The sequence below is a fragment of the Mustela erminea genome, chromosome 8 (assembly GCF_009829155.1).
Source record: "Mustela erminea isolate mMusErm1 chromosome 8, mMusErm1.Pri, whole genome shotgun sequence".
In the NCBI taxonomy this organism is placed as follows: domain Eukaryota; kingdom Metazoa; phylum Chordata; class Mammalia; order Carnivora; family Mustelidae; genus Mustela; species Mustela erminea.
Window position 1 is genome coordinate 82,754,170 of NC_045621.1, and position 16,064 is coordinate 82,770,233.

The 16,064-nt window shown below is 37.5% G+C and overlaps 1 long non-coding RNA gene across 1 annotated transcript; it reads left to right on the forward strand.

Annotated features, from left to right (window-relative positions):
* The first annotated feature begins 202 nt into the window (after positions 1-202).
* On the forward strand, positions 203-10,948 carry LOC116597887. The gene is made up of 5 exons (XR_004288829.1): positions 203-305; positions 5,228-5,465; positions 6,176-6,451; positions 9,143-9,319; positions 10,581-10,948. It is a non-coding gene; the product is annotated as an uncharacterized LOC116597887 (long non-coding RNA).
* The last annotated feature ends 5,116 nt before the right edge of the window (positions 10,949-16,064 follow it).

A 16,064-nucleotide genomic window follows, 5' to 3' on the forward strand; every position in this document is an offset into this window, starting at 1 on the left:
GATCAGGTTTTTGTGTCCCAAGCTGGGGAAGTAGTTAGGGTACAAAGAAAAAATGTACAATGTTTGAAGAGTAATGTCCTGGCTTATTGGGGTTTAGATGTGAAAATGTGTGGTTTCTCAAGCTGCGTATCAACTTATGACAATATTACAGTACTTACAGTATAAAAAATACTTCCTGGAAACACTTTGACTCAGAAAGCAGAGATCGTACTGGTCTGAGCAGATGCTTCAGTTTCTTTCTGAATCTGAAGCCCACTCCTCTTTCTAACAACTGCATGTCTGCTGTTGAACAAATCACACTGCGGGTGAGCTCTTGGGCTGGTTTTAATGCAGCAAAAGATTACTAGAAAAAGCAAAAGATTGTTAGAAGTTCCCTCGCTCCACAGGATTTTTGCCTAGGAACATCTTGTTTGTTCTTAAAGCATAAAGGCCTTAATTTAGCAGATTGCAATTTTCGTATAATCTATCTTTAGGAGAAAAAGGTAAATGCCAATGAAGTACTTATTGGGGCTTTGTTCAAGAAACTGTCAGATCATGATTTGAGATTAGTGGAAAACATGTTTAATCTCCTATACCTGCTATCCTCTGACTATATTTTATGACTATGATTAACATTCGAAAATGACCGAAGGCAAACCAAAACCTCAAATCATTAAAGATCCAGAGAGGTTTAAGAATAGCAAAGTTTGAAACTCAATTTTTCTTGCTTAACAACCCTCATTATCAAATCTTATATTGAATATGCTGATTGATTTAAGTTTTATTACCCTTCAGATAAAGAGCCAAATCCTGTTAAACTAGGTGCTTGAGTGGAATGGTATCTGACCTCCCATTTAGCAGGGAAGACAGTATATTTAAGGCATATTTTGAAGGCTGTGATGTAAATTTAGATTCAGTCACCAGGGTAGCTAAGGAGTTAATATCCACTTCACTCTTAATTTATTTGGCTTAAGTATTCTGCAGAACAGAAGAAAATTATGCTTAGGAAATACCCAACAGGCTAAAGGAAGAACCTTTAACATAGTTTTTTCAGATTCAGAATGAGAAAGCATCTGGAAACAAGAAAGTGAAACAAACGTTTTATGGTTTTTAGGTTCTGACCTTTATTCTTTGCAGGGAAGCAGTGGTAGGTTGAGGATTCTTGATTTTTGGTTCATGTAATTCCCATGATCATTGATAGGATTTCTGGAATATTACTTTTTAATCCCTAGATCTGGACTGATCCAAGAGTGGTATGAAATTTGTTTATTATTTCATTTTACTAGAGATTCTCAACACTATTACCACAGATGGGGTGGACTCGCCCCACCCCATCTATCTAGCATCTCTTTCAGCCTCATTATTTCATGTCTGTAACAAGATGAGTCGTAAAATCAAAAGCAAAGTGTTCTTGTTTGCACTTCTGGACTGAGGAACCAGTGTATAGCTCAGTGAAATGAGGCAGTAAACCTAATACTTTTATGCCAAATGTACAAAAGTATATACTTTTGTAAAGGCACTTAAAGCTTTCAGTCTGGTGGTTTAATAGAATCTTTAAAACCATGAGCAATAGCAAGAGAGACATGAGAGGCAGAAATTAAAATGAATAGCTACAACTCCATCTAATAGAATGTGTAACTTTAACCAGCTCTAATCTCGTATTCTGACCCCTTGTTTCCATGTCAGTCATTCAGACAATTGAGCTGGGATTTTATTCCACAGTATCTTGGTCTCATCCCCTGCTCTGTGTGTTGTCCTTCTGTGTTTTAATGATAAGTAGTCAACTCTGCCTTCTTTGGACATCAGCAATTTCCTGCCCTCCTAAATCAGATGAGGACAGCCAAACACAGCTTTTAAAAAATGCTCATTTCCCATCCATCGACAAATGTTTATCAGTGTTGAGAACGTAGCAGTGGACAAAATGGACACATTTCCTGTCCTTGTAGAACTTATGATCTACTTGAGAAACAGACTATGTAAAATTATGTAATTTCAAGTTGATGTAAGAACTGCTGTGGAAAATTGGAAAGTACAATCTTTGAAGATTATAATTGATGTTAGTTTGGGAAGTTGGGAAAAAACCTTTCTGGGAATGACACGAAGATGATTTGAAGGATGAGTAGTAATTAGCTGAGGAGTAACTTAGAGAAAAGATTGTTCCAGGCAGATAGAAGCACAAATCTGAAGGCCCCAGGGAGGAGAACTGAGAGCATTAGAGGAAGGAAAAGGTGACCAGAGTGGCTGGAGTGTGTTACGCGTGTGTGAGCGCGGGTGATGGGGTAAGGCTAGAGCTATGGGAAGGGGCCAGATGATACAAGGTGTGTGGTCTGTTTGAAGGACTTTGGATTTTATCTTAACAAAAATGACAAGGCATTGCAAGTTTTTAAGCAAGGGAACTACACAACTGGATTTAAGTAGTGAGGATCACTTTGGGTTTTGTGTGGGAAATCAACTAGAGGAAGAAAAATGGGAAAAGGACTATCACTGCATTAGCCCAGGGCAAGATCACAGCAGCTTGGACTCCAGGGGTAGCATGAAGATGGACAGGAGTTAGTAGATTCAGGTATATTTTGTCACTAAGGTAGACAGGACTTGGAAATGCCTTGGAGAAGAGAATGAGAAAGAAGGAAGTGACAAGTACGACTTCCAGATTTTTGGCTAGTGCAATTAGGAGGGGAGAAAAGATGTAATTTGCTGAAATAGGGAAAGTTGGAGTTAGAACAATTGAGAGGGAAATCAAAATTTAATTTTAATATATTATGGTTGATATGTATTCGAGATATTACAGTGGTAATGTTAAAGATTTAGTTAGATAAAAGGGTCTCTGTTTAGAGTTAGAGGTTGAAAATTGATCAGTATATATAGATGTCACTTAAAGCATCTATATGAATGTATATATATATATACTTATATATATTTATATAATATATATTATATAAGTATATATATATTTTATATATATAAGTATATGAGCATATATTACTAATGAGTGTATAAGACATTACTAATGAGTATATAAGATGACATTAATAAATAGTCTATAGTAAGTAAAGAAAGGAAGAAGCCCCAGGACTGAACCCTGAAACTCTAAAATCTAAAGGCCACAGAGACGTGGTCCTGTTGTCTAGAAGAAATAAGTAGATGAAGTAAGAAGATATTCAGGAGAATACAGTGTCATAGAAGGGCTCAAAGAGAGGGTTTGTTTATTTATTTATTTATTTATTTTAAAAGATTTTATTTATTTATTTGACACAGAGAGAGATCACAAGTAGGCAGAGAGGCAGGCAGAGAGAGAGGGGGAAGTAGGCTCCCCGCTGAGCAGAGAGACCAATGCAGGACTCGATCCCAGGACCCTGAGATCATGGCCTAAGCCGAAGGCAGTGGCTTAACCCACTGAGCCACCCAGGTGCTCCATCAAAAAGAGTGTTTAAATAAGAAAAGAGAGGTCAGTTTGGTCGGATGTGGTTGGTAGTTTAGTAAGATGAGAACTTAATTGGTGTCTTTAGGAAGAATGAAACGAGACAAAACCAGAGAGGGAGACAAATAAGAGACTCTTAATCTCAGGAAACAAACTGAAGGTTGCCGGAAGGGAAAGGGATGAGAAGGATAGGGTGGCTGGGTGATGGACAGTGAGGAGGGTATATGCTATGGTGAGTGCTGTGAATTGTGTTAAGACTGATGAATCACAGACCTGTACCCCTGAAACAAATCATACATTATAGGTTAAAAAAAAAAAAAAGAAGTAGAGGTGGGATTTATATTATAGTAAATGGGCAGTGAGGAATTAGATATGCATGTGTAGAAAATCTTTTAGGGAAAGATTGGCTGTGAAGGGAAGCAGAGAGAAGATGGGGTATATTAGAGTATGTTTGAGTACTGACAGGGAATGAAAAAGGAAGAGGCAGTGTCTGAGGACGTAGGAGAGAGGGATTTGTGATGGGGCAGCCTGTCTGAGAAGGTGGGAATGGGGAGATAGAACAAGAGTGAGTCCTGCCAAAATGCCATAGTTAGCAGAGTTGGGATTTTGCTCAGCAGGGGTTATAGATGTGGCAGGGGGGTTGCATATATTTGCCAAGGAGTAAATTCAATGATAGATCAATGATTTTTATCTGGGTAAGAAAGGATGTGAGGATGTAGGGCCTTAATGAATAGAGAGAAATGGAGAGGTCTATGGATCTGAAGACTTGATGAAGACAGTGAGTACGTTGGACACGTCTTTCTACACAGGATTTTGGCTTCATCTGCCTATAGTAGGGTCTTCCTTTTTCAACTGCCCTATATCCTTATTTGCATTATGTATTACAAAACGTCTTTAGAACTCCTCTACAAAAATTCTCATGCTTCCCGACTAAAGTAAAAGAGTAACACAAATAAGCTTATCTTAAATTTCACTTAGTTTTGCCTCCTATCTTAACATACTTTGTGGTCTGAAGAGGACCGTTCACATGTTTGTTGGAGAAAAATGTTTATTGGAATGTCAGTGTCTGTTCACTTAATTCTGCTTCCAGTTAGGTGCCTGAATTTATGGGATTCCCCCATCAGCAAGTTGTATGTAAAAAAAAAAAAAAAAAGAAAGAAAAATTGCATTTGTTTGCTTTTCCTATTAGATCTAGAAACAAGTGTATTTCCTGACTAGGTCCAAACTAAGCTTTAATTATTAAATATTTTTTTTTCTCGTTGGTTTCTTTTCAAACTAGATGCTTGTACTTCATACTTACACTTAGTTATTTGTTGACTACCCATCAACTGACAGGCAGGGTGCTAGATTCTAGGAATAAGAAAACTTAAAAACTAATGTACTCTAGGGCAGGCATGCAAATCACAATTTCCTGTGTTAAATGCTTACATTAGGCACTTATGGAGGACTAGGGAAATAGCAAGGAAGGGAACAATTGATTCTACCTTGGTAAAGGAGGTAGAAAAGCCTGTACCAGGGAAGATATTGTTGAGAAGGGCCCTTAAAGGTGAGTGGAAGTAGGTGATAAAGGCATGAATGTGAATGCTTATGTTTGCAACCTGGAGAGGAGTCTGTTGTGGTTTGAGACTAAGTTGTATGGATCTAGCCCTAGGATTTCAGTTTGGAAAGTTTCAGGTTGACCAGATGCTGAAGAAATTTATGGTCAAGCTAATTGCACATTATTCTATAGGATAGAAGGCTTTTAAAGTTGTTTTTTTTTTTTTTTTTTTTAAAGAGAGGACTGACTTGATCATTTCTGTTTTTCTTGCTCTATTTCTGTTTTCCTTCTAGTCTTAATGTATTTCTGTTAAGAAACTGCTTTTCACCTCAACCAAAATTATATCTCAGAACTGACACCACTAAACTCCAGATGTCTCAACTTTCACTGCTGATGTTGACCACTCTAATGTCCCCACTGGCCCTTTGTCTCTGCTGCCTGAGAAAGTGGATCTTCTTGTCAGAGTTGTGCCACCAAGCCCTGGAATGATTCTCTACCAGCCCTTCTTCTTTGAGTCACAGTGCCGAGGGGGTGAGTCTGATTAGCTAGGTTTGACCATGTGACTGCACCTTAGCTGCAAGGTAGCCTGGCATGATGAATGTGCCACTTTTCCAGTTTCCATACCAGGAGGCTGTCTGTGCCTTGCGTTAAGATTCCTAAATGTAGAGATTCTCCAGATATAAGTAAAGTTACAAATAATGATTAGCTTTTAATCAGCTAAAAAATAAAAAAAAAATAAGAAATGACAAAACAAAACTAAACTAAAAAGCCCACAACTGTTCATAGACCACCACCCTTCATGGATGAGAAAAGTAACTTATCCAAGGCCACAGTGGTATAAAGTAGTAAAGGCAGGACCTGAACAGAAGTCTGACTCCAGAACTCATACTCTGAGCTACTACATCCTATAATTAAGCTGTAGAGTGATAAAGACTGATAAAGTGAGCACAGGGCTGATAGTGATATACTAGGGAGAGTAAGGAGGGTTTTGGTAATGAAACAGTAAAGTAAAGGGCTTTACAGGAGTTGGGCACATTGGTTTGTTAGCACCCTAACATCACTAGGGTGGGGGCCAGGTTGTCATAGACATAGTCAGGAATGAAAAAGGGATGGCGCTTCATCAGTCCAGAGCCTGTAGTTTGGCCAACTTAACCAAGCAGCATGGCCGATGTCCCTGACACTGACTTCTTATATCCATGGTCTTTGTTGATTTATCTCTCCCAGATCTTCGCCCTGTCCAGCTTCACTTACGGGACCTGAAATCCTTGCTCCTCCTGTGACTGGCTTTTCTGTGATGTTCTTCCTCATCACTGAGTATTGAAATTCGAGTGGATATTTAGAGGGCCTTTTCCAAGAGGAAAATCACCAGTGTCCGTCAGATATACACACACCAGATGCGAAAACAAGAATAATAGAAGTGTGTAATTTTAGCTAAAGCCAAATATGGTCAGAAGATGATTCCAAGAAGTTATTCCCCATTCAAGTACATTTTGGATTTTTTAGAGCCTTCAACGAGAGTAAGTAAATTGAAAGGTTTCTTGTAAACACCAGTCAAAATGTTGCAATAAGTCATCTTCTAAACTACATAAACATTTAGGCTCAATTATATAATTTCTATTTTTTTTTAATCTTGAAAAACAAAACAAAACCAAAAAGAGATCCTTGTGATTAGTCCTTGTACTTACTTCATCCATTTCCCAAGTGTTGGCTTCTCCATGACTTTAAGTTTGTAGAATGTGGTGTCACTGTCTTTACGACTGAGCACATCTCCAAAACATCTTTTTTTTCCCCTTGTTTTTACCTTGTGGCATTATCCAGCTACCAATATCAAGATTTCATAGAATGTTCTTTATCTACCTAGAAGTCCTAAGATTTTTAGGACTTCCAGTTGAATTTGTAAATGCAAGGCTGTTGTTGAATGCTTTGCAATAATAAATACTTTCTATTCCTTTCATATGCAGTTGTCCTTGTGGAAGTCAGAAGGCTCCTGGCAGTTGAGGGAAATATATACCTGGACATGAAATACTCATGAAATCCCTTGCTTTTTTTCCATCATGCCACTTATTACTGTTGTTCACAAATTTGAATACAGCCTTTTCCTTTTCTTTCAGCCGCTGCCAATATTTGTCTTTCATTTCTTCTGTTTCCCACAATTATCTACCTCTAGACATGATCAAAACTATCCCCAGGCATCTAAACTTTAAATGAGATTGTAACTTTTCCATTTGGGCCTTGTTTCATTAAACAAATATGTGGGTGCTACATGATTTTGCAGCAGATACTGTTTATGTGGGAGTAGGATTTGTACTGTTTACAGGTAAAGAGAAAAAATTCAACACTTTATTGGACATGTACTAGCATGTGGGTGAGGTTGAAGAAAATAATTGAGTGTTGAAATCAAACACATGCCTGGGAAAGTATTCCTTTCTGATGGGGCAGGCAGGAAAGGCCAACAGCTGGCACACACGGAGAAATTTGAGGATCAGACCTTCTTTTTTAGAATATTCCTTCAGGACACTCAGCCTCCTAACTAGAGCTGATTGGCCCAGAAGAATTCAAGGCAGACTTTAAAGAAGAAAGACATTTCACCACAGAACAAAAACCATGTATCTTTATCTCATTGTATATCATCTCTCTCAGGCTACTAAAAACCACTCATCTATCTGTCTGTTTATCATCTATGGTGAATTCTCATCATACATGGTAGTTAAGTTCTGTATAGTTGCTGTGAATGCTGAATTAGTGAATGCAGATCCATTGCTTTTAGGGGAAATGCCAGGTTGGGTTCCATGTTCACCAACTCATTATTACATATCTTGTTTCAATGTGTGTTTCTGTTTAAGGACCCCTCATTTAATATGTATTGTTGATTTCCTGACATTGGAACTCACAGGCAGCAGCACTATAACTCATGCCTGGATGAAGCTTGTTTAATACACGTATTTTCTTCGTGAGGCACATCACAGCCTTCTTGCACTTAGGAATGATAGACAGCACTTAACCACTATGCTTGGGGGCTATTTAAAACATTGAAATCATCAATGAAAAGCACAAAAATATAAAAAATGTGCCGCAAAGTAGAGTGCAAAAAGATCTGTCTATAGTACAGGTAGAGCACTGCCTTCTTCAACTACAGCTGGGGACATGTATGTTGGGTGACTCAATTTTTTTTTGCTGCTTTCAGTATGTCCATGAATAACTGTGAAACCACCTCAAGTATTAGTTTTGGGGTAACAAATACATTTTTGTATTTTTTGGAAATATAGAATTTGGAAATATAGAATCCACAAATAATTAGGACTGTCTATATCCATCCATCCATAGATCTATCATCCATCCATTCATCCCTTTATTTTCAGGACATAAAGCATACTGAAAATTCCTAGCCACTTTATTTGAGGGTAATCTATATGGCAAATGTGACTGTGTTATCCTGGCCTTAAGACTATTTAAAATATGCCATCCTGAGATCAAAGACTTGCAGGTCTTTTTCACTCTTATATTCCCAACCATGAAAGAGAGCATGGGACAGAGTAGATGCTCAAAAAATATTTATTGAGAGACTCAGAGTGTATTGTAAATGGTAATTGTTGCATAGAATAGCCTGTTTTTCTTTCTCTCATATTGACCTCAGTTCAGAAATCCAAAAATATCTCTACCATGAAGGTGATTTTTTGCACATAATCTTCAAAGAAGAGGATTAAAGTAGAATAATAAAATAAGTATGATCTCCGGAATCAATGGACCTCACTTCGGTCACTGTCATCAGCTTAGGAAGATAAAAATCGGTCTCCAAATTTTCTACCATCTCCAACTTCTCCAAATTAAGAAGAATCCACAGCTTTCCTAGTGTTTCTATCCATATTTAAAGAGCCCTGTCACTGAAAAAAATATTTTTTTTCTTTTCTGATGAGAGTTTTTTATCTTATTACATATTAAATTTTCCCTCTTTGTCTCTCTCTCTCTTTGTGTCTCTTTGTTTCTCTTCCTTTCCTCCTCCAATTCCTTCTCTTCTTCTACCCCTCCCCTTCTTGGGCCAGGGTAAACAATACCTCTATATACCAAAACTTCTCAGGCTAACAGGCTGTAGTCTCCACTTTCCCAGGTGAAACAAGGTGTGTCAGAGGGGTTCTTTTTTTTTTTTTTGCCGAATATTTATTTACAGCTGAATTTTCTTTAGTCTTTATATGCACATTTCTTTTTTGCAGTGAACCAGTAGGTTGGATGTATTACTTCTGGGAGAGTGCAACTGGGACTCTGTGTGTTGATCAAGTTGCTTAACTCAACATATGCCCAGAATTATATAAAGAGCAAATAAATGTCCAAAAAATAAAGATGAAGGGGATTATATTTTTAGCATGGAGGTCAAGTTATGGCATATGAAGGTAATCTTACAGAATATGGGAGTATAGGACATTATGCAATTTGACAATAGAGTTAGACTTATAAGTACAGTAGTTCCCCCACTCCTTATACAAAGTTTCAGTTACCTGTGGTCAACTGTGCTCCAGGGGTAGATGATCTTCCTGTTGTATTGTTAGAAGGTCAGCAGCAGCCTAGCGCTAGGTCATAATGCCTGTCATTTACCACACTTCATCTGATCACGTAGGCATTTTATCATCTCCCATCCTCCCAAGGAGGAGGGTGACTACAGGTCAGTAAGGTATTTCAAGAGAGAAAGAAAGAAACCATGACTTTTACGGTGGTATATTTTAATAATTCTATTTTATTATTATTTATTGTTGTTAATTTCTTACTGTGCTTAGTCTATAACTTAAAGTTTGTCATAGGTATGTGTATATCTATGGGCGCATAAGTACACAGGAAAAAAAAAACATAGTATATACAGGATTTGGTACGATCCACAGTTTCATGCATTCATTGGGGGTCTTGGAACCCGTATCCCTTGTGGATAAGGAGGGACTAATGTAGCCTGATCTTAAAATTTCTCAGATATGGGGGTCACCTGGGTGGCTCAGTCGGTTAAGGGTCTGCCTTCCACTCAGGTCATGATCCTGGGGTCCTGGGATAGAGCCCCATGTCAGGCTGCCTGCTCGGCAGAATCTGTTTCTCCCTTTCCCTCTGTTGCTCCCCACTGCTTGTGTACAACTCTCTCTCTCTCTCTCATAAATAAATAAAACCATAAAAAAATAGCCTCCTCAGATATGGAGGAAGGTAATTACAGGGCTGAAATGAATTGCCAGGGGAAATTGCTGGGACTTAGTTGTATATACAATGTTGTTCTAAATAGATTTTTTTTCCCTCACGCTAGAGTCAAGTCCCTTATAATCCTGGAGGAATATACTGCCTGGGATAAGGTGCTAATAAAACATTATTTTTTTTAACATTTTTATTTATTTGAGAGAGAGAGCATGAGTTGGAGGGTGCAGAGGGAGAGGGAGAAGCAGATTCGCCGCTGAGCAGGGACCCTGATATGGGGCTCTATTCCAGAATCCTGGGACCATGATCTGAGCCCAAGGCAGGCACTTAATTGACAGATTCACCCAGGGTCCCCTGAACTTCATTATAAACCTGAATGAATACATTTGAAAAGTATATCTAGTAGAGTAGTAGAGTTGTGGGGCAAGGTTACAGAGAATAATATTATAAAAGCTGTCATTTGTTGAATCTTTAAACCATTTTTAGGTATCATGATGGATGTTATATTTTCCTGTTCTTATTTAATCTTCAAAACTCTTCGGGGTGATATTATCTCCATTTTACTCATGAGGCAAATTTATCTCAGAGAAGATAAATAATCCGCCCATGATCATAGCGCTGGTAAAAGGGACAAAATAGTACTTTAGTACAAAGCTACATGGCTCCAAAGTCCAAGGTATGTCTTTTATCTAAAATGAAATACAGACCAATATAAAGGAACAACTTACCATATGTTTATGACTGTGAAGAGCAATATATAAAAAGGTTCATTGTAGGAAATTTCATTCAAAATAAATAAAGTAAGAGTCACACAAAGTACTATGTTTTAAAACAAACGAGCAAAGGAAAAAGAGAGAGAGAGGCAAACCAAGAAACAGACTCTTAACTATAGGAAACGAAACTGATGGTTACCAAAGGGAAGATGGGTTGGGGGATGGGTGAAACAGGTGATGGGGAGTAAGGAGGGCACTTGATGAGCACCAGGGGTCACACAGAAGTATTGAATCACTATATTGTACAACTGAAACTAATCTTATACTGTATGTTAACTAGCTGGAATTTAAATAAAAACTTTTTTTTTAAAAAAAAAAAGTACAATGCTTTGATGAAGTTCTGTTCAATTTCCTTTTAGTCTTTTTCTGTACCTTATGTAAATTTTTTTCATCTATATCTGTTTTCTATCTATGCATATAAATATATATATATTTACATGAAATATATATGAACAAAAACATAGGGACACATTTCCTTATAAACATACACAAACATGATTGGGATTGTATACCATGTAATAATTTTATGGTCTATATTAACAAGCAGTATGGTATTTAAAATTCTTCAAAATCAACATGCTTAATGATGACTTAATGGTTTGTGGAATATATGCACTGTAATTCACCTATTTTTTGATATTTAGGCAATTCCAACTTTCTTCAGTATTAGAAGTAATAGTGTGGTGAACCTTGTAGTTTTAAGAGTGTCCGAACCCGAGATTATTTCTTCATGAGGGATACTTAAAAGTAGAATTACTGGGTATAAACACAACTTTTAAGGCTCTGCATACTTACAGTCAAGTTGTATTCCCAATACATGCACTTAATTTTCAAATAGAGTACCATAACCAATCTCTGCATATAGTATTATAATTAAAAGGCCTTTACAATGTTTTGTTAAAAATGCATATTGATATTTCACACTAGCAAGACCGAGTTTAAGCTTGTTTTTCGTGTTTTTCCATTTCATGCCATCTTCTATAACACCATGGCCATCATTTTGTTTCTTTTAGCTGTCTTCTATAATGTGACTAAATTTTTACTGTAATCATAATATCTCTACCTTTTGGCTGATTATTATGTGGCCTTGAAATTACCAAGCCAACATAGACGCCTATTTCTGTGACATGAGTACATTGGATGCCATGGGTTTTATGGGAGCAGCTCTGGATGAGTTACATCAGTCTTTGCCTGTCCCAGCCCCTCCTACTTGGCCCCAGCAGGTTCAGCCCTTCCAGAGCTATGGAACCAGAGGGCACCAATTGGATATGGTGTCTGTAGCACATTTCTACTAGAGGTAGGGTTTGGAAATAATGGTAGGCTTTCCAAGTTTCTGGAGGCTCTTTTAGTCTTGGTCTAGCAATGGCTCATACAGAGGCCATCCCATCCAGGTGTGGTCAGAAAATCCCAGCTAATATTCTGAGTAGAGTCCTGGCTTCCATTCTCTCTGCTGCATTTCCTCCATGGGGAAGGTGAGTGCAGTCGGTGTTCTGGGGTTTACTCTGGACCCCTTACCTATAGGCCAGGAGTTTCTTCTTGACTTGGCTTCCACTTGTCTAAGCTCTAGTATATAACCCTGCTCCCTAACTAGAACTGCCACTTTGGAGAAGTCTTGAAGTCCTCTCTCTCTTGGCTGGAACCCATTCCTGCTTGAGATGGACTTGAGTTTGGGTCCCATCTTTTGGACTTGTCATTTTGGACTCTGACTGCTCCCATTCCCCTACTATACAATCATATACATTTCCTCTTGCCCTGTTTCCTTCCCTATAGCTCTTTTCTCTGTTCCCATTGCAAGATAGCTGTCTGCATGGTGTGGAGCTCTTAGGGGACTGCTGCTTCTGGGGATTCAGATCTGGGCTTCAAGCTCTAGCTTCTAAAGTATAATCTAGCCAAGACATTTAGATTTTCTGCATCACAACTTGTTAGTCTGTAAAGTGGAGATTCGTTATTTAAATTAAAATTTATTCATTACTTAAGGCAACAGTTACTGAATGCATACATGTGCAGTAAGTGACCTTTGGCCTTTGGGTTCCAGAATCACACCTCTTGAATTTGGCCCATTTTTTCCACATAATGATAGTAATCTCCCATTTGACTTATTTTATCTTACTTATAATTTGCCCCATATGTTCAAGAATACTCCAGCATTCCTTTAGAATTATATCCTATTTTACTAATAGCAGTGAAATTTCAATTCAGTGGAGAATATCTATAATTCATTATCGCAATGTAACATCCTACTCCTCCCCACAATACCAGGCTGAGAGGACCTAAATGTTTCCAGAAATGTGGCTGGCTTATTGGACTGACTTTTAAAAAATCAAATATAACTGTTAGAATATAAATGTCCTTTTGGCTTAAAATTCTAAATGTCTCCTGTAAGAATATAACATTATAAAATAAGTTTAATTCTTGATTCAAGCAATGAAGAAAATAATCTCTATCCTACATGTTGCCTAAGCTCAAGTGTTCATGCACATTTGTGTGTGTGTGTGTGTGTGTGTGTGTGTGTTGTTTTAATAGAGTTCTAGATGTATTTAGCATTATTCGCACATTGCCAACAGAATATTTGTGCTGCATTATTTGCAGGGAAAAATGCATTCTATCTAGTGGGCTAAAATGGGGAATAATAGTAAAACCATGCCGAATAGAGTCTCGAATTCAAGTTTGATCTTTCGGAATATTGGCTTAAAAAAAAAAGAGTGTAGATCAAACGTAGGCACATTTTTTTTCCTAATATATGTGTGTATCTGTCTCTATGTAAGTAAGTGTAAATAACAATATGTGTACATACCGTTTTTGTTTTGCTTTGTTTTTTGTTTTTGTTTTGTTTTGAGCAGCCTACCTCTGCAAAGACTATAGGCTCAAACCTTATATATTTTTTTAAATGATTGAGCAAAAATGAGACTGATTTGTAAACCTGCCAATATCATGGCATCCCAAAATGTGATGTTTTCCTAATCTGGAGATTGATGATCCTTCAAAGTGATACAATACACCATGCCTGGCTCAATTTTTGTCTCAGAAAATAAAGTAAGGACCTAGTTTTTTGTGTGGGTTTTTTTGTTTGTTTGTTTGTTTGTTTTTGTTTTTACTGATACTGCTTTTCAATCTTTATGGGATTCCTATATTGATTTGCATTTTAAAATGTTTTTCCCATCTGAATCTACTGACATTCTGAATTATTCCAAAGGTCTTATTAAGATGGAAACTTCTGTGAAGTTTGAAGAAATATTTTTTATTTATAAATTTCAAACAAAGTGTTATTTACCATAATGAACAGTCAAGTCCTAATGTGCATTTGTGCATTAATCTTTAATGCTTTTATAGGTGACTTGGAGCTCAAAAGAGACCATAAAATCCAAGTCTGAGGATATAGCTCCAAGCCTTGATGCCTCCTTCATGTAGATACCCAGCACTGAGCCACATTTCTCTCTGTTCCTTGGCTGCTCCTTCCTCTTGGGTTTAGCATCCAATGATACTAGAGGAGGAGAGGCAAGGAAGGGGTGACTTGGGGCAGGAGGGGAAGAGATGGTTAGTTGGCCAATAATCATTTACGGAATGCTTAGTGCCAGACACTACTCTGGATCCCAGAGATGCAGCAGTGAATAAAATAAAAGAAATACAAATAATAAATAAAAGAGATAAATAAATAAGAGATAAAATAAAAGTGAATAAAAGACGCAGTCCCTGTCTCTTTTCCCTATATATAATAACTGACCACTTTCAACATAAAAATTATAACTGAGGTGAAAAAATCAGTCCCTCTATTTTAGAGACTCTATTCTTTCCAATAATAGTGATGACAATGTGCTCATGTTACCATAAAACTTTCTCCTGTCTTCTTGTTAATTCTGGGAAAACCAAGCTCATATTATAGCCTTATATATTCCAAGAAATTCATGGAATTTACTCCTTTCCTCATACAACATGTCTTCCAAAAATATGAATGAATGAATATGTGTTTAATATTTAATGTTACCATGAAAGTTTGGTTTGTTAATGTCAAGAGTATAAAAGTCAAGGTTTTAATAAAAGTTCCATGTATATATGTTGCTCATTTTTTTTCAGCACGTAATTGAATGCCATTTATATATGGGGTATGGTAGTGGAGATCTCTGATAACCAATTTAGTCTGAGTGGGTTATTTCAAACAGATTAAATATGCAAAAATCATTTTCTACTGATCATATGTATAGTAGTTACTTTTACAAAGAACAGCATGATGGCTTTTATTAACAATCTCTATCCATGAAAGAATATCTACATATCTTACCAGTAGACAGATCATTACATTTGCTGTGGATCTTTCAACTTAAGACACTTAGGGCTGGGGGAGGAGACCCATCAGAGACTGTGGACTCTGGAAAACAATCTGAGGGTTTTGGAGGGGTGAACCTGGTGGTGGGTATATGGAGGGCACGTATTGCATGGAGCACAGGGTGTCGTGCATAAACCATGAATTCTGAAACACTGAAAAGAAACAAAAAATAAAAAAAAATTTTAAAAAGACACTTTAGGGGGCGCCTGGGTGGCTCAGTGGGTTAAAGCCTCTGCCTTTGGCTCAGGTCATGATCCCAGAGTCCTGGGATCAAGCCCCGCATCAGGCTCTCTGCTCTAGCAGGGAGCCTGCTTCCTCCTCTCGCTCTGCCTGCCTCTCTCCCTACTTGTGATCTCTATCTGTCAAATAAACAAATAAATAAATAAATAAAAAGGAACTAATTCGTGGTTTAAAAAAAAAAGACACTTTAGGGCTAAAGAAAGAAATATAAGTTATTAAAATAGAATTGAAATCAGAACATGTTTTCTTTCTGAATTTCTAGGATTCATATTTTGTAATTGACAACTGTCCTGGTCCATTCAGGCTAAAATACTGCAGGCTAGATAGCTTATAAACAATAGACATTTATTTCTCACAGTTCCACCAAAGACTGAGCACTCTTAGATCAAGCAATAGTGTGGTTGTCTTCTGGTGAGGACCTTCTTCCTAGTTCATAGCTTCTAACTTCTCTTGGAATCCTTACATAGTAGAAGGGGGAAGGGGTCTCTGTGGTGTCTCTTTTAAAGGACACTAAGCCCATTCATGAGAGCTCCATCCTCAGGTGCTAGTGACCTAGGCACCTCCCAAAGACCATACCTCTTAATAGCATCACATTGGGTATTAGGCTTTAAACATAAGAATTGGGGAAGAGCGACA